Source organism: Natrix helvetica, assembly GCF_964273705.1.
Source record: "Natrix helvetica genome assembly, chromosome: 4".
Lineage (NCBI taxonomy): Eukaryota > Metazoa > Chordata > Lepidosauria > Squamata > Natricidae > Natrix > Natrix helvetica.
This window is the reverse complement of record NC_138550.1, coordinates 76,087,328-76,095,707: the sequence shown is the minus strand read 5'-3', so window position 1 is coordinate 76,095,707 and position 8,380 is coordinate 76,087,328.

Genomic DNA, 8,380 nt, shown 5'->3' with positions numbered 1-8,380 from the left:
AAGAATAGCACATAGTGTGGTGGCAGCCGCTTAAACAGCGTGTACACAGCAGTGTAGAAAGCAAAGGGAGGACTACTGCACTACATATTTCCCAGGAAAATAATGTTAATGGTGACAAAACCTAACAATTGCCCCGAGTATGTGCACCCCTTAAATGGGGCAGGGTGCTAAGAATCTCCCGGTCCCTAGAAGCATGATAAAGCCAAAACTACAAATTGGAACGTGGAACCTGAAAAGCCTATATGAATCTGGGGAAACACGCAACACTAAGTAAGTAGGTAGGTAAGTAAGCAAGCAAGCAAGCAAGCAAATAAATAAATTAAAAACTATCCAAGAAATGTTCAAATACAATATCTCTATACTGGGAGTGAGTGAAATCCGCTGGCCTGAAAATGGAATGTGTAGAATAGGAAATTATACTATCAACTACTCTGGTGAAAATAGTAAACATTATTGAAATGGAGTAACTATAATAGTAAACAAACTTGTAAATAAATGCATCAAGTCCTCTATTTCTGTATCCGATAGAGTGATGATGATCCAAATAAATAGCACTCCAGTAAATATGAATGTTATACAAGTTTACACTCCCACAGCTGACAGTGATGAGGAGGATTTAGATAAGTTCTATGAAGATATACAGTAAGCAGTGTACTGAAAAACCTAAAAAGCAATGGTATCACAATACTCATGGGGGCCTTCAATGCAAAAGTGGGAGAAGGAAGTGATGCTACTGTAGTTGGAAACTTTGGCTTAGGAACCAGAAATGGTAGAGGTGACAGATTTGTAGACTTCTGCAAGGAATATAGGCAATATAGACATATGATGTATATCTTTTTCAAGTTACCAAAAAGACGCCTCTGCACTTGGAGATCACCGGCAGATATATGAAATAATAGTAAAGAACCATATTGACTATTTTACAATAAACAAAAGATTTAGAAAATCAGTAAAATCAGTAAAGACATACCCAGGCACAGATGTACCATCTGATCATAATCTACTACTTACAAAGTCCAGCTGAAACTAAAAAAAAGTTGAAAAACCTGAATTCGTCTAAACTAAGAATTGACAATGACATCATCATTAAACAGGGAGATAAGATCAAATAAGAACTAGAAATTCATTTAAGAGACACCAACAATCTAAATAATGAAGATGTAGAAGTGAATTAGAATAAATTTAAAAATGCAATAGTAGAGGTAACAAGCTCAAAACAAAGAGAGAGGTACCACAAGAAACAACAGTGGACGATGGATGAAATTCTTCATCTCATGGATGAATGACGCTCTTATAAAAATAAAAGCAAAAAAATACAATGAATTGCAGAAAACAATTAGAAGAAAAATTTGACTGGCAATAAAAAAAAGTGGTTTGCAAAGAGATGCAAAAAATAGAAGGTATTCAGAAGGTAGACAGAAGGTATTCATGATAATTTCAACTTACACAAAAAAGTGAAAGCAGCAGCAGGTGTCTACAAAAAGAAAACCAACAGCTTAAGTTGACAAGGAGTGGAAAATCATCTTTGATGAGGATGAAAAATTAAAAAGATGGAAGGAATATATTGAATAACCTTTTGAGGACACTAGGGATGATATTGATATGGGAACTATAACAAATGGACCAAACATCACAATGGAGGAAGTTGAACATGCAATAAAAATAGCAAAAACAAGAAAAGCCACAGGACCTGATGATATCCCAGTAGAAATTTTAAAATTGCTGGAAGACAATGGGAAGAAATTTTTATGCCAGCTCTTCAATCGAATACATATATGAAACAGGAAAGTTACCAAATGATTGGCTAAAGTCAACCTTTGGGACAATTCCCAAAAAAATAAATGCAAAAAGTGCACCAAATACAGAACAATAAGCTTAATGAGTCATGCCCTGAAAATATTCCTTAGAATAATTCACACAAGAATATACAACAAAATTGAGGAGTCATGCCCTGAAAATATTCCTTAGAACAATTCACACAAGAATATACAAAATTGAGGAGTGTCTAAGTAAACACAATTTGGTTTCAGAAACTATCTTGGTACACGAGATGCCTTATTCAGTATTCAAGTTCTTGTACAGCCCTGTAGAGATGTCAATCATAATGTTTACATGTGCTTCATTGATTTTGAAAAAGCATTTGATAAGCCACAGCAAACTATTACAAATCCTGAAACAAGTGGGACTAGATGACAAAGACATCCGAACCACAAAGAATCTATATTGGCAACAGGTAGCAAAGGTGAGACTAGGCCAAAAATACTCAGATGATGCAGAAATATGAAGAGGGATCAGACAGGACTACATTCTGTCTCTGCTGTTCTTTAATATCTACTCTGAGTCAATTTTCAATGAAGCACTGGAAAACATTAATGGTGGCTTCAAACGGTAAACAGTGTTCAGATCAACAATTTAAGATATGCTGATGATACAGTTATGTTTGCCTGTAAGCATGAAGACCTTCAGCTCCTCATCAACAGAGTCTCAGAAATATCTGAAAAATACAGCTTGAAGCTGAATACCTCAAAAACCAAGATCATGGTCATCAGCAAACAACACATTAATTTACCACTAATAAATTCGGAAGGAATGCCACTAGAAAAAGTTGAAAGGATCACATACCTCTCGGTTTAAATTTACATGAAAGCTGGGATATGATCAGTGAAGTAAAGACAAGGATAGAGAAAGCTCGAATAGCATTCTTCAAAATGAAAAAGGTCTTCTGCAGTCACGACATAAGCCTAAGACTGAAAATCAGGCTTGTCAGATGTTACATCTTTTCTATCCTGCTCTACGGAATAAAGAGTTGGTCTCTGACAGAAAACCACTTGAAGAAACTAGAAGCATTTGAAATGTGGATTTACAGACGGCTGTTACATATAAGCTTGCTTGACAAAATCACAAATGAGGAGGTGATAAGCCACCTGGGAAAGCCAAGGAAAATCATCAAAGCCATTAAAAAGTGAGAGTATTTTGGACATGTGATGTGACACCCAGAAAAATATGGCATCCTTCACTTAATCCTCCAGGGAAAAATTGAAGGCAAATGAGGTCCAGGCAGAAAAAGAACATCATGGCTTCAAAACCTAAGGGGCTGGTTTGGACAAAACTCAGCAGCACATTTTTGTGCAGCTGTTGACAAAAATCGAATTGTCAACATAATTGCTAATGTCCGATGACGGATATGGCACAAATAGAAGAAGATAAGAAAAAGATCATAGCCCAATATTATCTGTAATGGTCTCTACAATACATAATTTTGCATTTAGCAAAAAAAAAAAAAGTATGTTCACTCTAAATGAATCAATATATCTAATCACCTTTACTATTCCATTGGAAAAATGCTGCTGAATCAAGTATCACAAAAGGTACCAGTTTGGTTCAGAGCTGATATTATGCTCCTGTAAGGTCAAATTGTTGGAATCAGGTAAAGCTGCAATTATAGTGATGAAGATGTTAAAGCAGTATTTCTTTATACAGTTTGATCATGTATTGATCATAGCATCTGAATTTGATCATAGCTCTTATCTGTCCAATCCAATATATTCTACATTATTAATTATATGTTTATGACCAGTGTCCTAAAGGTGCTTTTTCCAAAAGGCAGCTGGACTTTCTTGGAATTCAAAGAAAAAACAAACAAGAAAGTCCAGCTGCCTTTTGGAAAAAGCACCTTTGAGACAACCATGGCCTGGATGATTGAGAATGTCCATAGACTTTTATGACCAGTATTACAAAGATTTGTTCTCCATGGTCAGAACTAAATCACCTGATAGCAGGCTCACCAAAATAGGAGACAGACAGAAACTAAGCCTTCCAGCCAGAAGAGAAGAGAAGAGAAGAGCATCTAGCCAACTGCATCACTTGGGAGGGGAACAGAGGTACAAAAATTAAATTCAAAAGGACCACTGGGGTTCTTTTATAATGGTGTTACTACTTTTCTACAATAAACCTAGTCATCTGAATTTTTATGTCCTTTGAAAACTATTCCTGAGGGGATTTTTTTTGCATTGACAGCTGATGAAAGCCTGATAAATATATCTAAAAGTTAAATAAATGATATTCCAAAACCAGCATGTTTTCATAGATATGAATGATAGATGTTGTTTTCTGCTGCCACAGGTGTCAGGTGTTTGTTGCTACTTTTGTATTATTCAGTAACACAAATCTGTTCTGTTGTACAATAATTTTAAAAGAATCTATAAAAATATGGAAGCAATGCTATTTAAAGAACAATGAATAATAATTTGGCACAGAAGTCTTGAACATTGTTCAACTGTCTAAATGGAATATTTCAATATAATGTGAATGATTTTGCTACATTCATTTAATCAGGGATGGCATATATATTTCCAGTCTAGATATTTCACATAAACCATCACAAAATGACTATCTGTGGCCAATTACTTGTTCCAGAAAGGCAAGCTAACACTAAAAGGCAAATGAATTAAGAATCTGCCTATAAGATAGAGGCCTAGACCTCAAAATAGAAACCCACAACTTTTTATTTTAGGTTATTTTCTTCTTTATGAGAGCACACACAACTGTATATATAAGCAAAAGCATCTTCCTTATTCATATACTCATGAAACTCCCCCCTACCATCACGTCCCTTTGCAACCTCTTTCACATCTCCCATTGCTCTCAAATTCTCCTCTACTCCCCCCACCCCAATTCTGCTTTTCACCATAGTATGTTGTGCTTTTCCAATTTGGATGTCTTATTTTTTCCTCACTAACATTGAACCAGCTTCAATTCTTTTCTCCTTTATTTCTAAAGCCTTTCCTCCTGCTAATATTGGAATTAGTCACTGCTTTTTCCATTGTTGTGGGTGGGATGCTGACTTGTTCTGGTCCAACATCTTTATTTCTTAACAGGGTTTAAAATTCACATTAAGCCCAAAGTAATTCTGTGAATAAAGTCATCAACGGCTGAAGGATCTGAAGCACTTCTGAATTATTTAAGAAAAAAATAGGGTTCAACAGGAAATGTTCAGGAGAAGAAGCCTTTATGTGCATGGCATCTATCCCAATTCTAAATTCTGCAGGATTTTATAATCAATTATAGGGGAGAGCCAGCTGGTGATGTGGTTAAGGCACGAGGCTAGAGGCCAGGAGTTTTGGTCTTGCCTTAGGCCAAAACCAACTGAATGGCCTTGGCCAAGTCCCTTTCTCTTAATCCTAAAAAGGAGACAATGGCAAACCACTTTTGAAATCTTGCCAACAAAATTGTAGGGACTCATCCAGTCAGTAACCAGGAATTAAAAACTGCCTTAAAACTTACACACACACACACACACACACACACACACACACACACACACACACACACGGCTAAAAACCAGTAGATGTGAATAGAGCTCCTGTTTTAGGCACAAAATCAGCTGGGTGACCTTGTGCCAGTCAATCTGTTTCATCCCTCAGAAGAAGACAATGGCAAAACTTCCCACACTCCCCCCAGAAAAAAACCCATGTCAGGAAAACAGCAGTGGCTAGTCAAGGAATCAAAGACTGATTCAAAGAAACAACTGAGGAAAGTGTCCAATTGTTACAGACTGCAAGTGTACATTTTTCCCCATAGATGCAGTGTTTTCCAAATAGGTTCCATGTTACTCTATTGCAGTAAAAACATCAAGACTAAACAAGATTCTTCTGGGAGTTTAAAAGCAAATATTTATTAAGGCATTAGCTTTTATGCAACATACTAGCCCTTAAATATTTTTGCCACAATAAATCTGTCAACCTTTTAAGTAGGAACTTAAATTTTGTTTCTAAATATTTCTTGGATACTGTTACATCAATCGTAGGAAATTTTTCTCTCAAAATTTCCCTAGAGTTAATTTAAATCAGAGACCAGCACACAAATCCATTGAAGCATAAATTCCTTATTGCACCACTGGAAGCAGCCAAACAAATTCTAAAAGGGACAGAGATTAAATCTCTGTAGTTATACAAGTTAGGTTTATACCTGTAATCTGTACAGGACAATAATTTATTTGGTATAGTAGTACATGGATAGTGCTAAGGTAAGGCTAGAGAAGTAATGAGGTTTATATTGCAAAAACCAATACTGAATATATATATATAACAGCTCTTATGACAGGGCGATAATCTCCCTTGGACTACCATAATTAAATCCAGAGCTCTGTGGTTTTGTAACATCATTAAAAAGATATATCTGACACACTCCTATCAAGACTGAGTGGCTGTGCATACAGGTATTTGAGCTACCTAGATTTGGGGGTACTCTTTGATCATGGATGATGCAGCCCAGTGGTGGGTTCCTCCCGGATCGCACGCGCTCCCTTTCAGCGTTCCACCTGGCTTGCGCGCTCCCTTTCAGCGCTCCACCTGGCTTGCACGCTCCCTTTCAGCGCTCCACCTGGCTTGCGCGCTCCCTTCCGGCGCTGAAACCGGAAGTACAGTTTTGCCCGGCCCTGGCGAAGCAACGACGCCTGCCTGCGCTCCACCAGCTCGGCTGGGAACGGAGATGTTTCCTCAGCGGAGCGGAGCGCCTGAAAAGTCTTTTCAGGCGCTCCGCTCCGCTGAGGAAACATCTCCGTTCCCAGCCGAGCTGGTGGAGCGCAGGCAGGCGTCGTTGCTTCGCCAGGGGCGGGGCAAGACTGTACTTCCGGTTTCAGCGCCGGAAGGGAGCGCGAGAGCCAGGTGGAGCGCTGAAAGGGAGCGCGCAAGCCAGGTGGAGCGCTGAAAGGGAGCGCGCAAGCCAGGTGGAGCGCTGAAAGGGAGCGCGCGCGATCCGGTGCGATCCAGCAGGAACCCACCACTGATGCAGCCGCTCCCCCTTCAAGGTTTGTAGATATTCTGTAGGCCTTGTAACTCCTGCTTGAAGAACAGGTGACAGCTGTGACTAGGAAGGCCTTTGCAATTCCATGTGGCAGGCCAGTTGTGCCCTTTCTTAGATTAGGGAGTCATTCAGACAGACACATTCTAGTGATTTTGTGACTTGGCTACTGCAATGCTGTCTATATGGTGCTATCCTTGAAGGCTTCAAGTGGTCCAGAATGCAATGGTTTGAGCAGCAATGGACATGCCTCAGTATGCCCATGTAAGATCTCTGCTTCACAAGCTGCTTTGGTTGCTGGTTTATTTCTGGGTACAATTTAAGGTGCTGATCATTACATATAAAGCTCTACATCAGTGTTTCTCAAAGTGGTCCGTACCGCCGCCTTGGGGGGCGTTAAAGAAGTGCAAGGGGGCGGTAGGAAGTTCCGCCTTACATGGGGGCGTTGAACGTACAGAAGGGGGCGTTGAACAAATTCTATTTATTACTTGTTCTGCCGGACTCACACACCAGTCATTGCGTGCGGCACGTGGGCAAACATGCAACACCGATCGTTGCTGTTGGAAACATGGCTTTCATACGAGCGAATGTGCACTTCCTTAGTCAGTCTTGGGTCTAACATTGCGTCCCCAGTAGCGCAAGGAATAGAAAATTCAATAAAATCCCATAGAATGCTGATCAAATTTCTATGATATCCTATTCAAATTTCTATGGCTGTGCTACTGGGGGTCTAGTGTTTGCCGCGCGCAGTGTGAGTCAGCCTCCTTTCACTGCGCCAGGAATGGAGGCTTCCCCAGTAGCACAAGGAATAGAAATTTCAACAGAATCTCATAGAAAGGTGATCAAATTTCTACGGTATTCTATTTAAATTTCTATGGCTGTGCTGTTGGGGTTGCTGGGTCTTCTTCCTTAGAGTTTAGGCGTCTTTGGCACATCTGACGAGCGAAAATGCCAGTTTCAGATACGTCCTTCCCTTCTGTCTGAACAGCCAATCACATTACAGATCGTCATTTGTGTGTCAGACGTCGGAGATGCCCAGTAATTACTACCATAGAGTTATGAATAGAATTTCATCAAATTTCTGTGGTATTCTATAGATATTTCTATGAATATTTTTTTACTGGGATTTTTCAGAAATTTGAGTCATATACCCGGTGGAAAAAAGTCATAGAGTTATGAATAGATTTCCATAGAAATATTGTAAAATTCTATTGATAACTCTATGGCTTTTTCCACCGGGATGATGATGTTGTTAATCGACGGATTTTCAAATTAATTGTACTATCAGCCATCCTAAGATAAGGTGAGTGTTTGACCACCTCTATGGTCGTTCTAACCGTTAGAACTATTGTTATTGATATAGAATTTAAATAAATATTTCGTATAAGTCGATGTACAAGATTACAACATCCGTGCTTCAATATCTTGTTATAAATTAATAGAGTTCAGTCATAAAGCTGGCCTATTGTTTCTGGGGCTCGTAACATAAAAGCTAAGCTGCTTGCAAACTAGGATATAGCAAGCACTTGCAAACATTCCTGTAACATAAAACGTCTTTTCTTGCAACTGCTTGCATAGC